At 36.7% G+C, this 22308-nt stretch overlaps 1 long non-coding RNA gene across 1 annotated transcript in view; it reads left to right on the top strand.

Moving 5' to 3' along the window:
* The first annotated feature begins 447 nt into the window (after window positions 1-447).
* The window catches only part of LOC141567096 (uncharacterized), a 171663-nt gene continuing 149802 nt past the window's right edge, over window positions 448-22308 (top strand). The window contains exons 1-2 of the long non-coding RNA XR_012489492.1: window positions 448-655; window positions 2195-2244. This is a non-coding gene — a long non-coding RNA (uncharacterized LOC141567096). The remainder of the gene's footprint in view (window positions 656-2194; window positions 2245-22308) is intronic.

Consider the following 22308-nt stretch of genomic DNA (forward strand, 5'->3'; position numbering starts at 1 on the left):
CCTCTCTGATATCATATATAATTGTTACAATATCATTGACTCTATTCCCTATGCTGCACTCCACATTCTGTGACTATATATGATATAACATATATTATATATTATGTATATAATTATAGTTGACACTTAATATTATTCAACTTCAGCTTCGGGTGTATAGCGTGGTGGTTATGCATCTAAACAGTCTATGACATGATCTTCCTAATGAGTCTAGTGTCCATCTGGTATCATTGTTTTTGCTTATTTTTTCTTTAAATCGACTACTCTTGCTTAAAACCATTTAACTAAGAAGGAAATTATACATGTATATTATCAGCATAAATGGACAACCAGTATCCTGGGTCACTAGTATATAGCAACTATAAAAATAAATGCATCATTATTGAAATAAATGTTTAGTCTGTGAAAAATCTAAAATCATTTGATATATCCCCAATGTTAGGAGTGTCATAATTTTGGAAACAATAATTGATTGTAAGTTTTCCTAGACTAAAAGGCTAACATAGTCATAGCATTTACCATAGTCTAACGATGGTTCTATGCTTGTTACAAGCATTGATTCATTTATTTCTTCCTATATCTCTAGGAAGTACTATGATTCTCTTCAATTTGCAGACAAGAGAACTGACACACAGCATTCCAAATCACAGAGCTGGTAAGTAGTGGAGCTGGGATGAGGTCTGGCTCAAAGATCTATGCTCTTAACTGTAAGAGTTTAAGTTCTAAATATTTATTGAATCGCTCCCCTTTCTTCCATTTCTCTTTGTGTAAGTCCTTATCAAAACTCACTAGGATTTTGTCTTGATTTTCGTGCTCATTACATGCATCTATGCATGTGAATAAATTTCATAAACCTATAGCTATGCAAAGCTGATGAAATCTTAGTGAAGTAATAGTATTGTGCCAATGACAGTTTCTTGGTTTTGATAATATATTATAGTTATGTAAGTTTTATCATTAGAGGAAGCAGGGCTAAGGATACATGATGTCTTTGTATCATTTTTGCTACTTCTTGTGCTTCTATAATTATTTCAAAAAAATTAATTTGGTTTATTACAACAGCATCCATGGGAATCTTCCTGTTTTTTGTCTCCATGTTCTGTTTTCAAACTCTTTTCCTCATGTGGCCAGAGGATCTTTCTGACTGTATCCTATTATCTGTCTGTGGTTCTCCACATCCCTCATTGCCTGAAGGGTGAAGTTTTCATTCCTTAACATTTTTAAAGATGCAACCCCCGGCTAGATGTCCAACCCCACCCACTGTCCATGCCCTGCATTTCGTACTGCATTATCATACTGCCCTTCCAGCAGAAATGCTGTTTCTTCCCTGAAGGCGTCATGGATTCCTGCTCTGGGACTTTGCTTCTGCTTTTCCTCCTGCCTGAGTACCCTTCCCTGCCCTCTCCACCTGCTATTATTACTTCATCCTTCAAAGAGAGTAGAAGCTCAGAATTGCCTTCACTGACATTCTTTTCCTGACCACCTTTCTTCCCCACCTGAGTTAAGGTGCTCTAAGGTCCCCATAGCACCTGACACACATTTCCATCTTGGCATTTCCTAAGCTGCATCGTATCCATCTCTTTAGTCATCTGTTTCCCGGTATACTCCATGAGGGCTAAAATAAATCTACCTTGTTTATAGAACCCTACCACAGAGTGGGCCTGGAATAATTGGGCTTATTGGGTGAAAAATAATGAGTGGATCACTTTCTATTTTTGTCAAAGGTCTTTATTCACATAACACTAATTCAAACTTCCTTCTCTTCATCATGAAACAATTAATGCACTGCTATGTTGCCCTCCCCAGAAACCACACTTTAATTTGTTCTTTTTAAACATTTTTAAGAGAGATTCATAAATATACAGAAATAATTTCAAAGACTATCTGTTTATGAGAAAATAAAAGAAGTTGTTCTCTATGGGTAAGGTATTGCTTCGAGATTGAGTATTTATATAGGGAAATATATTGCTTTCGTATTCATTCTATCATCCCAAGCCTGATCACTTTATACCATTGCCTCTCTCACCAAAGCTGCCTTTTATGCCCATGGAGCAGATAGTTTTACGGTCCTTAAATTCCAATGTAAACTTAAGTTTTAAGTATTTGGAATTGTCAGTTTATTTTGTCATGTTTACAATTTACAGAAAGACAAGGTAGCTTCAACCTTTAGTACATTCTCCTTTTGATCTTTCAGGTATCGTGTAGCACAGATCTGTCCAGGAAAAGAGAACTCACCAATTTGAGGTTTGCCATCTTTTTTGTTACATAAGGGAAACTTTTTGTTGGTTGGATGTGACCAGAAATTACTTTCAGTAATTTGTCTATGGTCTGAAATCCGTGCGTACATGGAGGGAGTAATAATTAATGGTGAATAAATCCAGCTAGACATATTTCACTCTCAGCAAATGTCTCAAACTAGTTTGAGAGTGTGACATGTTTTAGGATGTCTCAGGCATGGGTCAATCACCACCTTCCTCCATTTTGAAGTCCAGGTATAGTGTGGGGAAATTCAGGACATATGTTTCAGATGATTTTATACTGGAATGACTAACATGTTGATTGAGAATGCTTTCTCCAAAACTAGGATTATTCATGGGGAGAATTCTAAGATGATTTCATGGCAATTGTTTAAAATAAGTAGTAAGGATTTCTTTAAAAAATAAGGAAAATGACTTGAGACAAAGAATATTGCTTTGAAACTTAGAACCCACAGAGTTGTCATGAGTTGGCAATTTGAAATCTGGAAATGCCTTCCGGTGTTGTCAAGATGTTTAAAAGATAAGTCTGCTTTCTGCACTGGTGTGCTCTTAAAAATGCAGTTTTAAGGCCAGTCTCCTGAAAAGTCTCCAGGTAGAGTTAGTTGTGTAATCCTGTGGACTCTTGCAGCATTGGTAATAAGAACAGACCCTACTAGGTGCAGGTACTCTTCTAAGCGCCTTCCATGTATTACTTCATTTAATCATCAGAGCAGCTCTTTGAGGAGGATGCAGTTACTGTCATCTTCCTCATTTTGCAGATGGGGAGATTGAGGCCCAGAGAGATTAAGTAAGTTGTCTGAAGCCACACAGGTAATACATGACAGAGCATGACTAAGCCCAGGCAGTGTGGCTCCAGAACCCATTCTGAAGCACGCTATTCTGCTGCTTCCCATTCCGTACATGCCTCTGCCAGAGTGCTGACCCTGCTGGAAAATAGTCAGGGTCTGTGGATGTCTCCTTTGCTGACCGCAGGCTGTAAAGGCTTTATGTTGTGCACGCCTATATTTCCAGTGCCAACAAGGTCCTGCCTGCCCATTGTTAGCCGTATACATAGTGGTTGAATTAATAAATGCACCTTTTATTGATTCACCCATTTGAATTCTCAGTAAGACTCAAATATAGGTACGTGAAAATAAAATAAGGAAAAGATGAACTTGGAAGTATGAATTACTGTGTGCAATAGAGTACAGCATATGCAAAGACCCTGAGGCAGGGAGGAATATGGTAAGCAAAAACAAAGGGGTAAAAGAAGGATTCAGATTATCCTGGAATTTCATTGGCTCTGTCTCCTTTGTCCCCAGCGTTCATGGATAATTTGCAATTGACAGATTTTCTGGTGAATGTATTCTTTGGAATAAATTACATTCACTCTTTTTATAACACTAAAATCACGTTCCAAATGATTCTCCCTTTCTCTCCTCAAAAGCAAACCATTCCATATAATCAGGCAATGGAGGGAGTTTGAAAGGTCAAATATCCTGTCTTTTTTATGTGCAAAGCATTCTGAATTGAGAACTTGTAGGAAATTTAAAAAGCTGAACTTCCCTTCCAGGAACAGCGAGAGCTACTTTCTGCTCTGCATTACCACTCACTGCACAGAGAGAATTCCCATGGAATCACTTAGGAGGAAAAACATATCTTGTTCTTTCCTTGGCTTTTAAAAATAGGTCAGGATATCAGAATTGAAGTACATGTACATGTTTATCTTGGTGTCCCAATTTATCCTATTCTATTTTATAGTCTTCCTGTTTGTATGTGTCTGTCTCAGGGAACCACATGGAAAACAAGTGTTTAATGAGAAGGTTTCCCGCAGAAATAAAAATATAAAGGTAAAATGTATTCCTCAGTAAACCTACTGCCAGGGGAAATGGGGTAGGAAGGCAAGTTTCAAACAGATTTTTCCAGAAACCTAGATAAACTGTGAGAATAATTGGTGTTGTTTCTTGAGGGAAACCATTAAATGCCACAATGTTGAAATGAATAAAGCCTTAAAAGACTGCAGAGGGCACACTCATTTCCCCTGCACGTAACTGTATAATGCCATGTTTACAATTACAAATGGCTCTGTTCCCAAGGGAGAGTTGCAACTAGATGGCAGCCGGTTGTGGAAGCCTGGTGGGTTTCCTAGAGACAACTGAGATGATTAAAATTCCCAGTAACTAGAAAAATAAAACATTGATCATAAATGTGACACAAAGGAGATTGCTAGTATTTGGCTTGCAAATCGGTTGCCTTTCTTTGATAGTCTTTGGTAAGCAAGGAGATTTTGATATTGGCTGGAATTGTATTCAAAGCATAATTTATTTGAAAGCTTTTATATTTTATTTTATTTTGTATGTTATCTTATTTTATTTTGCTGGGGTGACTTGGAAGACTAGTATTGGATTTTGAAATTATTTAGATGTTAACCAAGATTTACTGAGCTGAGACGAATGTGATTTAAAGGTAACTGAACTTTGGTGTGGGGTGTTATCTAGTAGGTCATAGTAGGTACTTTACCTGTGAGTCTTGTTAGTCATTTTATTCCTCAAAATCATACCACATAGTCACCATCTTAAATGGTCATCGGTCAGTATCTTAAAACCTTAGTTTGAATTTTTTTTAAACTCTTTCATTTTGAAATAATTTCAGATAACAGCAAAATTTCATTAATAGTACGGTTACTGTTTGTTTTCTACTCAGATTCCCCCAAATGTTAATCTTTACCACATTTGTCATTTATTCTCTTTCTTGCTCTCTGAATTGTAGACACTCTATGTTGATATCTTATACCACTTTAATATTAGCTTATAAGCTGCTTCTAAATTTGTTTTTTGGCTATTTAATTTTAATGGTCTAAAATGTCAGAAATGTCAGGCCGAGAATGAGACAATTTATGCTTTCAGAAAACTAAATATCATGCAATCATCATTTGTTCATACTGCAAATGCAAATGCAAAAAAAAAAACAAAAAAAAAAACTATGATAGACCAATGAATTTCAGGAGCAAGTTTAATGAGAAACTGCAGTGGGAGAAAATGAACCTAATTCCTGCTTCTTTGTGGTATTGGGATTTCATAGACATCTTATTTTTCAAAGGAGAACCCTGAGCATACTTGTGGTATGCAGATATATATGTACTCTTAGTCCAGAGAGTGAGAGGCTGTAGGAGGTAGGCAATTAAAGAGGCAGAATATAAATTTGATAAGTGTAGGTAAAATCAATACTGATGTAGGAGAATAAATAGAGTTTTGATTAATGTAATTATTTTTTGAAATCCATTTGCAAATTAACTGCCTGTGAAGCTAGGGCTGAAATATAAAGTACCAGCCCTACACTCTGCTACCTTTGTATTTTGTGTGCTCTGCTATATTTACACAAGCAGTGTGTGTGTGTGTGTGTGTGTGTGTGTGTGTGTGAGAGAGAGAGAGAGAGAGAGAGAGAGAGAGAAATGAACTTCGTCTCATCAAAAAATGAGGATATGATGAAATATATTTTTAAACAAGAGCAGTTGTAATATTTGCTAAAGTGTGAAAAGTTAGATGGGTATTTCTATGTGCATAGTCTATTCCCCTTCCTAGATTGAGTGATTTTGCTTTTTTTCGACCAATTGGTAACCAGGTCACTTCATGAATAGAGATGTTTTGTTATATCTTTTGATATTGTCAAAAATCAGCAAAGAGTTTCCATTCATTAAATTGTCATTATTTGTTCATAATTTAGTTTTAAAAGTGTTTTAACTTAATTAATTTGTTCTGTTGATAAATTGCCGCCCATTGTTAGAGTTGTGTGCGGCACGGCTCGACCTGTGTGCTTTTACTGGGATCGAGATAAACATCTTCCTTTTAAAAAGCCTCTATACTAAGCCTACTATAAAAACAAAACAAAACTGAACTAAACAATATAGCAGTGTACTACCAAATAGGGTGTTAAGTGCAAGACGCATCTCTTTATTTAATCCTTACAACAAATTACTAATGAAGAGACTGTCATTTCAATGTTGTATTAGGTTGGTGCAAAAGTAATTGCGGTTTTTGCAATTATTTTTTAACCTTTTAAACTGCAATTACCTTTGTACCAGCCTAATAGTTAAAGTGATCTAGGTGCAGAGAGAGATGTGAATGATCACTAACGAGGGGGTGATAAATTCAGGATTTTAATGTAGTTTTCTCTCTCACGGCAAAGCCTGTGTTTTTAATCGTTTTGTTAAATGCCTCTCAAGCTAATTACAAGAGAATGAATGTGTAATGAAAGTTATCGAGGTACAATAGGGATCTTTCCCATTAAACTTTATCAATTTATTTCATATCTTGCCAAACCTGGAAGCAGAGCCACAGCTTATGGTTGTGTGGTTTGTGCATTGCACAAAGGTGCCCGCCTAAGAGGGAGAGTGAGAGCTAACCTACGGTCCTGGCTGCACCTTCTCTGGATCTTACCTGAGCATGTTGTTGGGATCCTTTCTTGTTCACTCCCGGGCCACACCTTTTTCTAATATCAAACAGCAATGCAATGAACATTGACACTCACACAGCCCACCCAATTCTTTCCCTTATTTTTTACCTCCATTAGAATGTCTCTTGGAAACTCATTTTGATGTTTGAAACTGACAAACTATGTTTTCTCAGTTTCAGGCTAGCTTGTTGTCAGAAAATTACAAATGAGCCCCCATGATAAGATTCTTCTCTGTCTTCAGCTAATCAAAAGTACTGCTATAATTTGCTGTTTGCCCCATGCGTGCTTTTATGTTCTATCCTCACCCAGACATACAGTCTGCAGTCCCGTGGATGAATCTCCATGGTCCTGTGCACCACGACAAATAATTTTTTCTAGTCTGAGACAACATTTATTTTGCACTCTGCATTTCAAAGAAGCACCTAGACTCTATCTGCTAGCCACTGTGTTTTTTGAAATGTAAATTGAATGACTCTTGTGCTTTCTGCAAATAATGACTACAATCAACTTGTATGACCTTTCTGTTAAAAGTAAAGAACTTAGATCTTATTTTAAAAGATATTGTATCTCTATGTTTCAATAAGATTGAACCAAATTTGAACACAAATATTAAAGTGTTTCCTCCACAGCTACAAAAATGAGTGATTATTTCCTTCAGTTACAGAGCTTTTAAATACGTACGTGATGGGACATTAAAATTCACTCTTGGGGAAAAGGAGCAAGAGAAGACAGTAAGAGGAGTTTCAGGAGCACAGAACTTTGAGGCCTAGAGATAGAAAGAAAATACAGAATTAGAATTTGCTTTGTTGTCTCCTCCAGTCTCCTTCCCCTTCCCCATTTCAATCATCCATTCATTTGGTAAATATTTATTGAGCATGTATTATGATGTAAGAGTGGGAATAAACCAATGGCCAAGTAAAACAGTACCAAACCTCAGGAAGTGTGCAGACTACTCATAGGAAACAACATTAAAGAGCTAATTAGAAAAATAAATAATTAATGATGGGGATGCCTGCTAAATGCGAATATGGGGTATGCATGGTAGATTGAAAATTGTAGATTGAAATTAGTCTTCAATTCAGAGAAGGCTTCTTCCCTTTACCTACTCACAGGACTTTGGAATATCACCAGTTATGTTTCAGAAATGGTGTGAAAATGTCATCTGTGAGTATGGAATACTGCACTTGAAAATTGTAAAGTTAAATATGTTCATAGTCATCAGAATACACACACACTCATGCACAAACACTCTTTACTTCTGTAAACTTTTAAAAATAAAGACAGAGAAGGGCATTGACTAAATGGCTAAGCATAAGATGGACTGGGCATTTGCCCAGAGGCATCACTACCAACGACTAGGTGCCCAGTGCTCAGAGCTGGGTGGGGAGACCTTGCAGATAACAGGGACTGATAATTGCCCAGAGGGAGTAGTTTCATGGACCACTTCCCTGTTTTGGCTTCAGGAGAAACATCTTACTCATCTTCTTCACAGACTAGTCCAGGAAAGCTCTTGCATCTGTTGGCTTCTCTGTGGTTGGCTACATCCTCGTAGTTTTTGCCTTTCCTAGTTCCTGTTTTCTTGACTTTGTTCTCTGGGGAACTAGAATTGGGAAGAGGACACAAGAAGCCTTTAAGGAATGCAAGTGTTCCTGCTCTTGCACTCCTTATTCTGGGTTCCCACTAGTCTTGGGACAAAACTGTCCATTACTAAGGAAACAATTATAAGCCTTAATCGGACTTTTAGAAATTTAAACCTAAAATACATGGCCCGTTGGAAATACTCATGTGGCCTGGGAGGTCAGGATGAAATGCTGCTTAAGCAGAAACTTATGAGAGTTAGCCAGGTGCAGGAGGCGAAGAGGAGAACATTCCAGGTGGGAGGAGTAGATGCATGAACACATTTTGTGTTCTGTAGCAGGAAGCGTGGAACAATCACTAGAAGAATGGAAGGAGAGTGTGGCTGGAGCAGGCAGACGTTGGGGGTGAATGACACAAGATGAGGCCATGGAGTCAGGCAGAGGCTAGAATCTGCAGGTCCTGGAGAGCCACCTTAGGCAGTTTGCACTATATTCCAGAGTAATGGGAAGCTCTTCAATGGCTTTACTAAAAAGGCATCAGAAGAAAAGGGACTCAAGCCAACTGGAGCATAATCAGCAATACAAAGCGAATTCATGCCTTCCATTGCCATGCAAAAGAAATGTTACATCCAAATTGTGTTGGAGCCCTGTTAGCACCTGAGTTTCCTATACATACAGTACTGATATGTATCGTTAAATCACCTATACTCTTTAGGGCTCACAAATCACAGCATTCATGGAAGAGTATTTTCAACCCATTAACAAAAGAATAAGAAACAGTAACTCATGTTTCAAAGCCATGAATAATTAGGTGAGATATCCAGTAATGTCAGCCAAAATAATGATATGTTTTGTGGGACAAAATATAAAATTCAGTAAGAATTTCAAAATCAGAATCTACTTAGGGAAAAGTCTTTAATGGTCATTACCGATCTATTTCAAAAAAGTAAATGTAAATTGCCATTTAGATTTAAGTGCTTTTCCATCAAAATATATAATGAGCTTGGCTGAGGTTATTTCAGAACATCAGTGGAAACATAATTAATACATGGAAATGAATTAAAAATTATCATGAGAAGGATAGAATTAAATAATGGGAACTCATAATGCAAGGTGGGTTGCAAGGGCCTAACATTCATAATATTCCTAATTTTCAAGGCAATGATATGATCAAATATGAAAATGATTTAACATAACTTTAGGCCAAAATAATTGATAAAATGTCACTCATTTGCATATTTTAGATAAAAGTGAATATTAACACTATGAATACCTATTCTCAGGAATACATATTGGTCCAGAACCTAGAGTAGTAGCATAAGCAAAGCTAAATTTGAGTATAGACTCCCAATGTGACTCGTCTGTAAATCTTTTCAATGATATAAATCAACAAGCACTTTTTAAACAAGTCCTGTCAACACAAGGCTATGCTCAGCCCTTTGCTAGGTGTTCAGGGGACACACAAGATACGGAAAATATTGTCCTTGCTTTCCAGAAGCTTAGGATCTATTTGAACATTGTCTGTGAAAAGTGTTTACCGTGTGTGTGTGGGGGTGGGGTGGGGTGGCGGGGGTGCAGTTCTGAAATCATAAGTCCTGATAAGGACATTTTTAAAAAGAAGATCAAAGTTATATTAATATTAGAATTTTACATTTACTTAGCACTTTATCATCCTTTCACTTAGCAATTAGTTTTTTAGCATTGACTGCTCTTGGATTTGTTTCTTCATATTTTACTTAACCCTAGTGACTAAAAGTTGAACGTCATAAATCCAGGAAGCAGAGGAATGCAGTTCTACCCACCTCCGAAGTCGATATTTTCCCCCTGCCTAGAGGGCGGTCATTTATTATTTTATCTTGCCCCAGACAACAATTCCTTTCTTTTGAGGTAGCTCCTTCACCTCCAATGCTGTGATTCTGCAAGCAGTATCCAATTCCAGTGCTGCAGACCCCTGGTCACAAGTGCAGGCATGTGACCTAGCCTGAGCTAGTCATTGTCACCATCTCCATGTATACGCTTACTGTTTCAGAAATGGATATGAAACTGAACCAGAACAATAATAGCCTTTTCCTAAATAGTTTATCTTAGAAGAAGGCAGGGAAGCCTTCCACTGTCCTTGTCATATCGTTGTAAGATCTGCCACTAAAGCTGCCTGTGACCATGGGTTCAGATTACGGGAAATGATGATGAAGAGAATGACGCTAACACTCGCTGAGACATAGACAGGAGATGGAGATGCGAGGGAAGGAAGGAGGGAGGGGTGGAAGAATTGAGGTAGAGAAGTACTGGCAACCCAGCTCTGTGTGTGTGTGTGTGTGTGTGTGTGTGTGTATCCATTGGTACTAGTGTTTCTAAGATGAGTTCTTTCTATTTCTTCCCATGACTTGCTTGTGGGAGTTGATACATTCCCTGTTTTTGCTTAAATTAGTTTGAATTGTACATCCTGGCTCACGTATCACTGGGAATTAGGCTGTAAAATGAACAGCCTTTGGAGTCCCCACACTGGGTTGGAGTCCAGCCTAGATGCTCACTAACTGATTAAACTTGGGGATGTTACTTAGCTTCTGAGAACTTCAGTTTTCTCATCTGCAAAATGGGGTTAAAATATTTCTATCCTATGTTATTGAAAGTATTACACAATGTAATGTACATGATACAATTGATAAAGTGCCTATCGATAAAAAATGGTTGAAGAAATGATCTTTTTTTCCATTATAGTCCTTGGTATCTTCTCCTGTTTTCCTTTTTTCTTTCTTCTCTCTTGTCCCTCACATCTTTCCATCATCCATTCCAGCTGACATTGTTGAGAAACATCTGTTCAGCTAGAACTTGTAGAGTGACTTTAAAAGTTTCTGTTTTAGTGGTTACTGTGCAGCTTTAATTTAGACCACAAACAGCAGTGGTCAGCTAAACACATGAAACCACACCATGATATTTCCTCCATACCATCTTTCCTGTTTACCTCTATTCTCTAATTAGCCCTGAAAAATTTTACAGGAAACTCAAACGGGAAAGCCAAATATAATATATATATCTGACAATATGAATTAACTAACATAGAACTATAAATCTGAAAGAAACCTTAGAGAAAATATTGCCAACCAAATTATTTTACAATGAAAGAAGGAAGGACAAGAAGAAGGGGGAAACATATTGACCTGAATATTTATATATGTTTCCTCATTCAACTCATCACTGCCTTTAGAAGTAAATATGATGACCTGATTTGGTAGGTGTTGTGGACCCTGAGAAAGAAGACACCAACTGAGAAGGGCTTCTGGTGGCTAACTGGGCTCAAATCTAAAAGCAGAACCTAGCAGCCCTCTCTAAACAGGAGCTTCTCATGTAAACCACACTTCAGAGAGAAGCCTGCAGTAAGCTGCCTGCCTCTTGCACAAAACTGCCTGCCTGCCTTGTGTTCCTGCTAGCTGAGCCAGCTCTTATAAAGGAGTTCCTGGAATACTATTTCAACCAATGGGACTGAGGCTTTCCCTGTCCAATGGGAGCTGTACAGCTATAGCTGTATTAGTATCTTCACCAACAAATCAGAGCAGCTCCATTCTGACCAATCAGGACAGTGCCTTTTGGACCAATCAAACTATGATGATTTGGAGTCCTTGTTTGCACAAAGACAGACTAATCAAGGACCAGGGGCAGGGACTTCTATATAAGTCAGCTCCCATTTGGCTCAAATAGTGTGTTTTTCCTTTTCATCCAAGACTGGAGACTGCGTTTCCCTGAACTGAAGCACTGAAGACGTGCTGGAGCAGACCGGGGCAGGCGGCACAGAGCAGCTCTGTGTAGCAGAAGAAGGGCCTGACCCCAGGCTAATTGAGCTGTAACACTATTGAGGTTTTGCACAGCCGTGCTGTTCTCACAGCAGTACTGTATCACAACTGAGTTATTTGCACTGAATAAATTTCTTCACTGCACCACACATTGGGGATTCCTCTCGGTGTTGAATTGGCACCCACGACTATCAGTTGACAGTGTGGAAACTGAGGATCAGAGAAGCTAAGTCATCTATCTGGTCAAGAACACAGTGGCAGTATGTCTTACTCCAAAGACCACACCCTTCACCTAGACTGTGTTTTGTTTTTTTTTCTTTTTGTTGTTTTTTTTCCAGTAACACAACAGCTGGTGAATAGGAGTGAACCAGCATCAGTGATAAGTCTTAGGAAAGAGTTTTGGCTCACAAAAGGGCTTCTTGGGAAGTATGGAGTTTTCAGGCTAAGAATAAAATCTGAAATTTCATTTTGGATAAATTTCTTAGCTAATGAGTTGAATTCTATTTTGCTCATCACATTTCCCCTCTCTTTTAAGGCCATAATTTTAAAAAAATCCACTTAGTTTAAGAAATACCACTTTCACCATATGGCTTTTAAAGATTACAAAATGTGGCTGAATTTTTCCAAAGGGCCAAGTGAAATGTTGCCACATGGAAAATGTAATGTCTGGTAGAAATGGGAAAGGTCTGTTATTATGTTACTCTTTCTGAGCCATGCACTCACTTTCCACATTTAGGTTTTTATTGTGTTTTTCTTTCTGTTTTTTAGTAACTGATGTGCTTTTGTAATGCCAACTTCTAAGAAAAGAATTCATTCATGCTAACAATTGAAGTCAGGGTGGGTAGTAGAGACTCTTAAAAGCAAATAACTAGAATTTTGTCTTTTAAGTCTTTTCCTTCCTACTTTCTATCTCCTTTCACCAAACCCCTTCTCCCCTATACACACACTCATGCTTTTATATCAATAATAACTTCTAATAACAAGTTTGATTATGCACATTCTCCAACATATCTCAATATTTTCTTTGGAATCTATTTTTTAACTTCGTACTATTTGGAGACAATTTTCTATATATAGACCCGTAAATGGAATGCAATGCACATATCTCAAGCCAAAGTTTCATCTTTCTTTGCAAATTGAAATGTCCTGTTCATTTATTTAATCTTGTTAACAGCAATCATAATCATCATTTAGATGCCTTTAGAATACAGTATTTTATTTATGTATTTTGAAACAGATTTTTTTTTTTTTAATTGGCATAGTGCTTTAAAAGCTTAGGCTCTGGAGTCATATTTTCCTGGGCTTGAATTCTAGCTTTTCCACTTCTAGTTTTGAGTCCTTAGGCCAATTGCCTAATTGCCTGAACCCTCAGTTTTTTCATCTGTAAATCAGGAAAACAGTAATACCAGTCTCATAAGATTATTGGGAGAGTCAAATGAGGCTGTGGGTGGAACATACTTAGCAAAATGGATGGAATATGGTGCATGCTCAATAGAATTAGCTATCCTCTGTCATTATCTTCATTATCATTATAATGGGGGATATTGATACAATAGCTGTATAAAATAAAATAATGGTATATATAAGTCATTTTACAAAGAGTTTTCTGATACAGGCTTCTCACGTAATTTAAAGCAGTCACAGGAATCTGTGCCACTACACAAAGCTGCAAATGTGGCTGCTAATTGGCTGCCTCCAGTACTTCCGATTCATAACTGATGTTACGGTGAAAATGTTCTTGACAAAGACATAGTTACTCAGGCGTAAGTTGACTTTTAGAAGCAGAGCATGTCTAACGTCTTCACAATGGCTAAGCCAAAGCACCCGTTGCATATTTGACCAGGACACATCCACGCTGTAAATTCAACTTTGAGCCACCACTTCTATGATTATTGCAGTTGGAGTAAAATAGACATGGAACACCATCTTATCAAATCAGAGGTGCAGAAAAAGTGGAAAGGGATCAGAGACTCTTTTGTAGAGCATGGTGGGTGTCAAAGTCAAAATTAGGACCGAGAAGCCAAGATCTTGTTGAAGCTGTTGAACAAGCATCTCCTTAGTACCTGCTACGTTTCAGCGCTGTACCTGGTTCTGAGGGGGCAGTGGAATTGCAAGACAGTGTCTCACCTCTCAAGAAGCGTATAGATCGTGTGGGGTGGGAGGAAGCTGACAGATACCCCTTTCTGAAAAGAATTCTTTTGCTGCAAGAATACGGAGCAGCAAACCTTCCTAATATCAGTGACTTAAAACGAGCTAAATGGTATGCACAGGGGAGCCAAAGGAGTGTATAACGTAGGGTTTCTCGATTTTTTTTTCATTAATGCCCACTTGAGGAGACCTTTTAGATACTTTCTTCTAATCACTCCCCCCAAAATGAAAAGTTCATATCATTGATAAATCATATGTCTGTTTATGTGCCAAATGTATATCTGTACTTTATACACAAAAAATAGTAAGAATTATTTTGCCTTCTAACATTGTGGGCAATGTCCCCTCATTAAGCATGGCAGATCTAACCCACCTTGGGAGGCTCACAAGAAACTCAAGAGACTGTAATGCTTGGGTTTAATCTTGGAGGTGGCAGGAGGATCTCAGACAAAGAGGAGGGAAGAACCTTCCAGTCAATAGGAATAGCAGTAGTTTCAATGGGTGAAAGAACCTTCTGTGTTTTGGAAACTGCCAGAGTGATTGGAATGTTGGGCTATAAAGACTGTGCACGGTGTGAGAGAAAGCTGGGGAGGCGTGCACGCTGTGATTCAGAGCCATGGCGAGCACCCTACCATAACATCAACATTCCAGTTTCTTCTCCACCTTTCTGGCCTGCTCACACTCTAGTCATGGAAACAACTTTGCTTATGAGGGCAACTGTCCCTCATGTTAGCCTTTAAAACGCTCCCACAATTGAAGGGGAGGGCTCCTTGCAGCAATGAGGCTAGCAACTGGGGCTTGAAACCTGCTGTTCGCCTTCTGAATGGCTCAGCTGGGAAATCAAGGGAAATGAATCATTGAAAACAGCTGTGCAGACTGACCATGCTCTGGCAGTTGGCCATTGTTTGCCAGTAAAAGTAGCAGCAGAAATCAACCTATACCGAACGTAACTCACACGTTTGGCTCAACCTATAGTAAACTTCTTAAAAGCCCATTTAAAGATTCTTCCCGAATTTCACTATTAATAAGAAAACCTTACCCTTATGCCACAGAGACAGATATTTGGATTACCTGTCGATTTGCCATGTATTTGACAAGTATTTATGTTAACTTTTCTTTCTTCCCCTTTCGCAGTTTTAGCAGTTAAGAAAAGGATGCCAAGTAGTATAGCACACCTTCTCTTTTGCCCAATTTTCGTATGTTCATATTTCCTAAACCAAAGATTGGGTGACGGTGATGTGACAAACATGAGTCTCCTTATAGTAGGAGGGTGGATAAGAGTGCATTTGAAAGCAGGACTGTTCCAAAAAATTCTGGATATAAAGTCACCACACTTAAGTTGAATCTGGGATTTAGTAAAACAAAAATCATGTCACAAAATATTGAAATAATTCCCTGACCTACATCTAATTTACTTCAATTCCCATGGAGATATTTCAACCTCTGTGAACAGCAAAAATCCCTCACTTGAATATTTGCAAAATTGAATTCCAAACCCTGTGTTTAAGTTTGGTTCCTGTAATGTAACATGGATTACATGGTGACATGCTCTGAGTTGTCTATATTTCTGTAACATATGGGGAAACAGGAAGCCCAGAATTGCTAACTACAGGTCATCAGCCCAATATAATATAATTGTGTTCAGCTATAATTTTCATTTTCTGGGTCTTATTAGGGGAATTCTGATTAATTAAAGAATGACAGATATCATTGCTGAATTCTTTGTTCCTTTCAGTTAAGGCTTTGTTTTTAGAGCATGGTACCATCTGAGGGAAAATGATCCATTAATACCATGTGAAACAGACAAATAATAAAAATAAAATTAAACAGGAAGAACTGAGCCTTGCTATGATTCAGAGGTGAAACTAAGTCCAATCTACTTGGTGATGCAGAAATTTTCCAGTGTCAGAGGCCCCAGTGTAGGTGGGTGTTCCAGCTTTCTCATCGCAGGCGCCCCCTTCTGGAGCCACCAGTACTAGCATTACTTAGATTTTAGCATTGTAGCCAACTTTCCCTTCACTATCAATGCTCTTTCCACAGTGGGAACCTTTCTCCAGTTCCGGTTCAAGTGCATAACTTTGAGTCTCCATCAGACGTTCTGAGACACAATGCACAAAAGATATCTTAAAAAGAGAAGCATAGAGCCACGGGAACTGGAGGGGACCCAAGCAATAGGCTGATCCATATTCTTGGTCTTTCAGAAAAGATGAAGTTACACAGTAACTACATTTTTTCAATCAAGACTAACTCTACTAGCTATTGAATTCTGAAAATTTAAAGATTTGCTCTGTATAGCATACCTCAAGTGGGATTTTTTTTTTTTCCGTCTTTGATTTGTTTTTGTCAAGAACAGAGGTGGATTTATTAAGAAACTAATGAAGCTTACTTTAAGACTTTTCCAAAATTATGGGAATGGTTTTGGAAAGGCCATGTCTTCAAGGTCATGTTTTTGTTATGACTCTGAAAGTACTCTATTTTAGCTAAAGCTAGACCACTTTCCCTTTCCACTCTCACATCCTCTCTGTCATGCTGTACCTTATATTAAGTGGCCACAGACATTTTGGGGTTCCAGCTAAAAGGAAGTATAGTAAAACGTATGCATATAATGTGTTGGCATAGTTGTGTATTTATTGATTGTGTATTTATTGATAGTTGTCCCATTGCAGGAATGGCTTCTAGAAAGACTCCTAGTTTAACTGTGCCAACTTACCCAGAGCTGTGGCACACAGGTGCACAGGTTCCAGAAATTGTCTTGTGAAATGAAGTAATAACTGGTGTCTCTGGCTAACAGGCAGATTGGACCGGAGGCCTGCCCACAGCCCTGTGAGTGAGCATGGCATCTGATCATTCTACCACTTCTCCCCTACCCCTTGAGATATAGCCTGACTAACACCTTTATCTTGGAAGCTTTGTGAAAGAACATGAGCCACAGGCCCCAGCTAAGCCACACCCAGAAACTAAAATAATACATATTTGTTGTTTGGAATAGCTAAGTTTTAGAGCAATCTGTTATGTGTCACTAGATGACTAATACACTGGGGAAGGATAAAGATAATTTAATCAAGTTGTTAAATCCTTCCTCTTAGCATAAAAGGAATACTGTCTTAATAAAAGATCATTTCCTAATAATGTTGAACATAAATTCCCTTGTTTCTCTTTATGTTCCAGTATAGGGTTCTGATCATACTCATGAATTAGCATAATATTCACAATGATTAACTTTAGTGATTGACAGATAATTCATAATATTAAAGAATTTGCTTTATTCTTAAATATGTATGTTTTTAGGTTTATATGAAACGTACATGAAATGTGATAAGTTTATTTTCATTGAAAATTTGACAGACATTGAACATTAGGATTATGAAGCTTTATTTTTAAAAACTAAAAGATTTAGTTATATTTTCAATAAAAATTTTAAATTCAGCTTTAAATAAATTTCAGTGTAAAATTGTAATTCATTAATTATAATTATATTTTGCTTTTTAAATTAGTACATAATTTTAAATATTTAAGAATAAAATCTCTTAAAGTATATGCTTAGTAATTTTGTTTTTAAATTTGTATATTTTAATTAAGTTTTTGGTGAAATAATATTTAAATATTTTTATTTGGACTACAATTACATTTTATTTTTTATCTTGTAGATGATTAGATAATAAAAAATCATGTCAAACATTTGGTTACATAGAGATTTTGATGAAATGAAGAAAAAATATAATAATTTCCTGGAATAAGCATATAAAATGTTATGAATGATATATATTTCTATTTGATTACAGTATTTACTTAAACATGGCTGGTCCATCAACACAACACCCAGAAACACCCATTAACAATTAAATTCAGTAATGTGTGATATTTTTTGTCATATAAAAACCATAACTTTATACATAATTTTCAAGTTTGTCATTAGGAAGATATATTTCAAATTAAGAGGATGGAATATATTTTAATTAAATTTATGGGGGTAACATTGGTTAATGACATTATATAAGTTTCAGGTGTACGATTCTATAATACATCATCTGTATATTACATTAGGTTCACCACTCAAAATCTAGTCTCCCTCCATCACCATATATTTGACCCCCCTTACTTGCTTCATTCCCTCCCCACTCCACTTCCCCTCTGGTAACCACCATACTCTTATCTGTGTCTATGAGTTTGTTTGTTTGTTTTGTTTGTTCATTTGTTGTGTAGTATCCAACATATGAGTGAAATTGCATTTGCTCTTTTCCTTTTAATTAGAGAAATTCATGAGGTCATCTCATCCCTTCTGTACACAGTTTTCTCAAAGGGGAGTGGTAGAGTATAAACCACCACCACTCCCATTTCCCACTAGAGGATTCCATCCAAACACTGGTTTCAATTTAAAAATCACAACATTATTTCTTTGTAACCTGTTTTGGAATACAAGAAGGGATTCATAAAGTCTTTAATCCCTCTTGGCAGCAAGGTTGTCTCCGGGTCCACTTCATTAATTGTTGCCTCAGTAATCACCCCAGAGTAAAGATAGATGTGGACCACCATTAAAATGGTAAGTCTCACTGTTTCAAACTGCAGACTTTTATGTGGCGAAATTCTCTTTCCTTTACAAAGGAGAATTCACACACACACAAACACACACACACACACACACACACACTGCAGATATCAACAGCTATTTGTAAGGCTACTCATGTACTTTTGTCAAACATGATAAAAACTGAGCTTGGTTCTGAAGCTAAGGACAGCATTGTCATATCACCTCTCTTTATAGTAGTACAAGTGTTACCTTTGAAAACAACAAACATGTACTAGAAACCTGAGTTTTGTTTTCTGCTCTGTCACTAAATTAGCTATTACTAGAGATTATATATGCAAAATGGCTGGCTCCATAAATGGTAGGGAAGTTCCAAGAGCTTTCAAAATTGGAACTTATATTTCTAATTTAATCTATTTATAATTTATATTGAATGTAGTACATATTCTATATTCAATGTATTAGTAAATCAATGTATCATTTATGTTCAATATATTTATTTACATATGTATTGTCTTTTGTAGGATTTTTATGTAGAGAAAGGAAAGAGTGAAGATTTAAAGAAAACAAAATCTGCTTAAAAAATAAGAATCAATTATTTAATTGATATGATTGATAGTAAATCAAATAGATGAGAGGAAAAAGCCAATCTAATTCTGCATGTAATTGGCCATTCAATTTAGTCAAGTATAATTTGACCCCACGTATGGACACATAGAAGACCATCTGCCAAGAGGTCTGTTGAATTCCTTGATTGCCAGTAGTTTCAGGCAACAGCCTCAGCCTAAGGACAGAAATATATATAAAGAAGGGATATCAGAGTCTGATAATCAAAGGCTCAGATGGATGTGCAAGGGTTTTCAACTCAAATTGCTTATAATAGCAAGAAACAGGAAATAAAGTACTTATTGAAGAATTGGTAAATACAATGTGATAATGAGAGACAACTATATAGGGTGACTCTTAAGATTAATGTAGAAATAAATGTGTTTACATGGAAAGATATATTCAATAAAAAAATTGAAGTTAACTGATATAGCTGACACGATCCCATCTTCACAGTAAGAAACATGATATATGAATATGTGCAAATATATTTCCTTTCTCTATTTCTGTTCATTGCTCTTTTTCTTGTGTGTACACACACACACACACACACACACACACACACACACACACCTATAGAGATACACCAAAAGCTTAAAACAATTATCTTTAGGTGGTGGGAGTATGGGTGATTTTAATTTTCTTCCTTAAGCCTATGCTTATTTTAAAATTTTTATACGTTAAATATTATTTGTTCACAAATATTTGAATAACAAACAAATAATAAAAGCAGTGAATTGCTCTGCCTTCAAGCCTTGAAACTTGAGAGATGTTTAGAGTTTTCCAGATCAAGACTTGTCCCCTCAACAAAGAATAGATGGTTCATCTCTTCTTGCCAATAGGGTGTGACCACGTGGGGATTTTCCTGGCAGTCCAATTATTGGAACTGTTCAATCTGGCTAAATAATCATTATCCCTTAGCTTGATATCTTGCTGAATAATTTAAAACACACATTCATTCCTCATTCCTTGAATCAGCTAGCAAATATTTATTAAACACCACACATGTATTTTATTTTTATCATTTTATTTATAATTATTAATTATATATAAATGATATATTGTTATAAGTATTATTATTTTATTATTATGTATTAAACACCAAGCATTTATTAAATAAGCCTGGCTCTGTGCTAGGCAATAAGGGTGAGCAAAAAAGAAGCTAGAGAGACACGGTCTTTTCTTCCATGGGAGCTAAAAAGGTCATTGCCCTGTTTTGAAGATGGTTAAAGTACAGCCCAAAAAGTTTAGATGATTTGCTGCTAAGTTGCTGAGCATCGCTTTTCTATATCTTTGCCAGAGTACTTTCCTAGTCACTACACTGAAAACAAAAACAGCAAACATAAAACACAAAAGGTCAATTTTCTTCTAATGTAAATTAGTACAAAATTAAGAAAATAAGAAGAAAAAGAATTCTCATTCATAATTTCACCACTCTAAGATAACTACTGTTAACAAGGTGGTATGTTAAAAATGTTTTTTATTCTTCTATATAGGCAATGTACTTTTGTGAAAAAAACACAAACAAACAATTAGTTAATATAAGCTATACAATAAAATGCATCCCAATTTACCCTGGTAACATTCATGTAAGACAGAGTCTTTGTCTTACATAATCCACTTACTTTCAAAAACTTGGTGAATTATTAATAGTTCAATAAGTAATGATAATACTCATACATAACGGGATTTCATATATATGCTACTAAATATATTATCACAATACTTATATTTTTATAAGAGGAAACAGATAAGTATTACCTGTAAGCAATAAAATTTATCATAATCAGCGTCATATTTGGCATCTAGGTTTCTCTCTACACTATTCATGTTGACGGGGTCAGGACGTCTTCACTCTTCACAGAAATCAAATTTTTTGTAATAAAGAAGCATAATAATAGTAAAAAATTTAAAACAGCCTAGTCGCCATCTCCTCTCTCCTCTCATCCAGTGTTGATTGACACATGAGTTTACCACACATCAAATAATAAAAGCCAAAGATAGATCCATGATAATGCAAGAAAAGTGACAAAAACACAACCCTTACTATATAGGAATATTTAAAATACATGTTTATTTTTTTAATACCATGAACATACGTATGTTTTTATGACAGGTTTCTTGAAGAAAAAAACACGTGTTTTGCTATGATCTGCGATGTCTGGCAAGCCTCACACACATACAAACATGCATGTCCGATTTCTTTTGAGGGTCCTTTGGATCTTTAAAACAAGGATACAACTGGCTCAAACACCCCTTCAGTTCCCTTGAATGAGGAGCTACACAGCCCTATTGCTGCTGTGGGTTCCTAGGGAGGAACTCAAGGGCCGCTCCAGCTTCCCAGGTCCTTGGACCTTATATGTGCTCTCTGTCCCCTCCACATCCATCTTGACGTCAATCCCAGTTTACATTTTTTTCCATCTCAAAAAAAATATATGAGCATCAAACTATCCATGAGAATAATGGACTTTCCTGAACTGAAGGAGAGTGTAGGTTAGACCACAAGAGGAGGGATTTGCTTTTCAGCAATGCAAACAACTTGGCAAGCAACCAGTAGGCATCAGTCCTCCATCGTGGAATTTTACTGGCCACACACAGCCCCAGTCTCTCTTGGTTTGTTGCTCCTCTCAGCTTTGCTCCTGATCCCTCTCCTTTCTGCATTGCTCGAGAGTTCAAAGTGTGTCTCCTGTAATATTACACAGAAGCAACTCCGTCCCCATCTCACATCAGTGATCTCAGTATCTGGTCACACCCACACCCAGTCTCCTATTTCATTACAGCGTTATCAAGCCATTTCCCAGATGAAGGTAATTCTCTGCAAAGACTTCTGTTGTGTGCATATATATATACATATATATATATATATATATATATATATATATATATATATATATATATATATATATATATATATATATATATGTATATGTGTTTCTTTTCCCCCTTTTTATTCTAAGATACACAACTCTTCCCGT

Source organism: Rhinolophus sinicus, linkage group LG10, assembly GCF_036562045.2.
Source record: "Rhinolophus sinicus isolate RSC01 linkage group LG10, ASM3656204v1, whole genome shotgun sequence".
In the NCBI taxonomy this organism is placed as follows: Eukaryota; Metazoa; Chordata; class Mammalia; order Chiroptera; family Rhinolophidae; genus Rhinolophus; species Rhinolophus sinicus.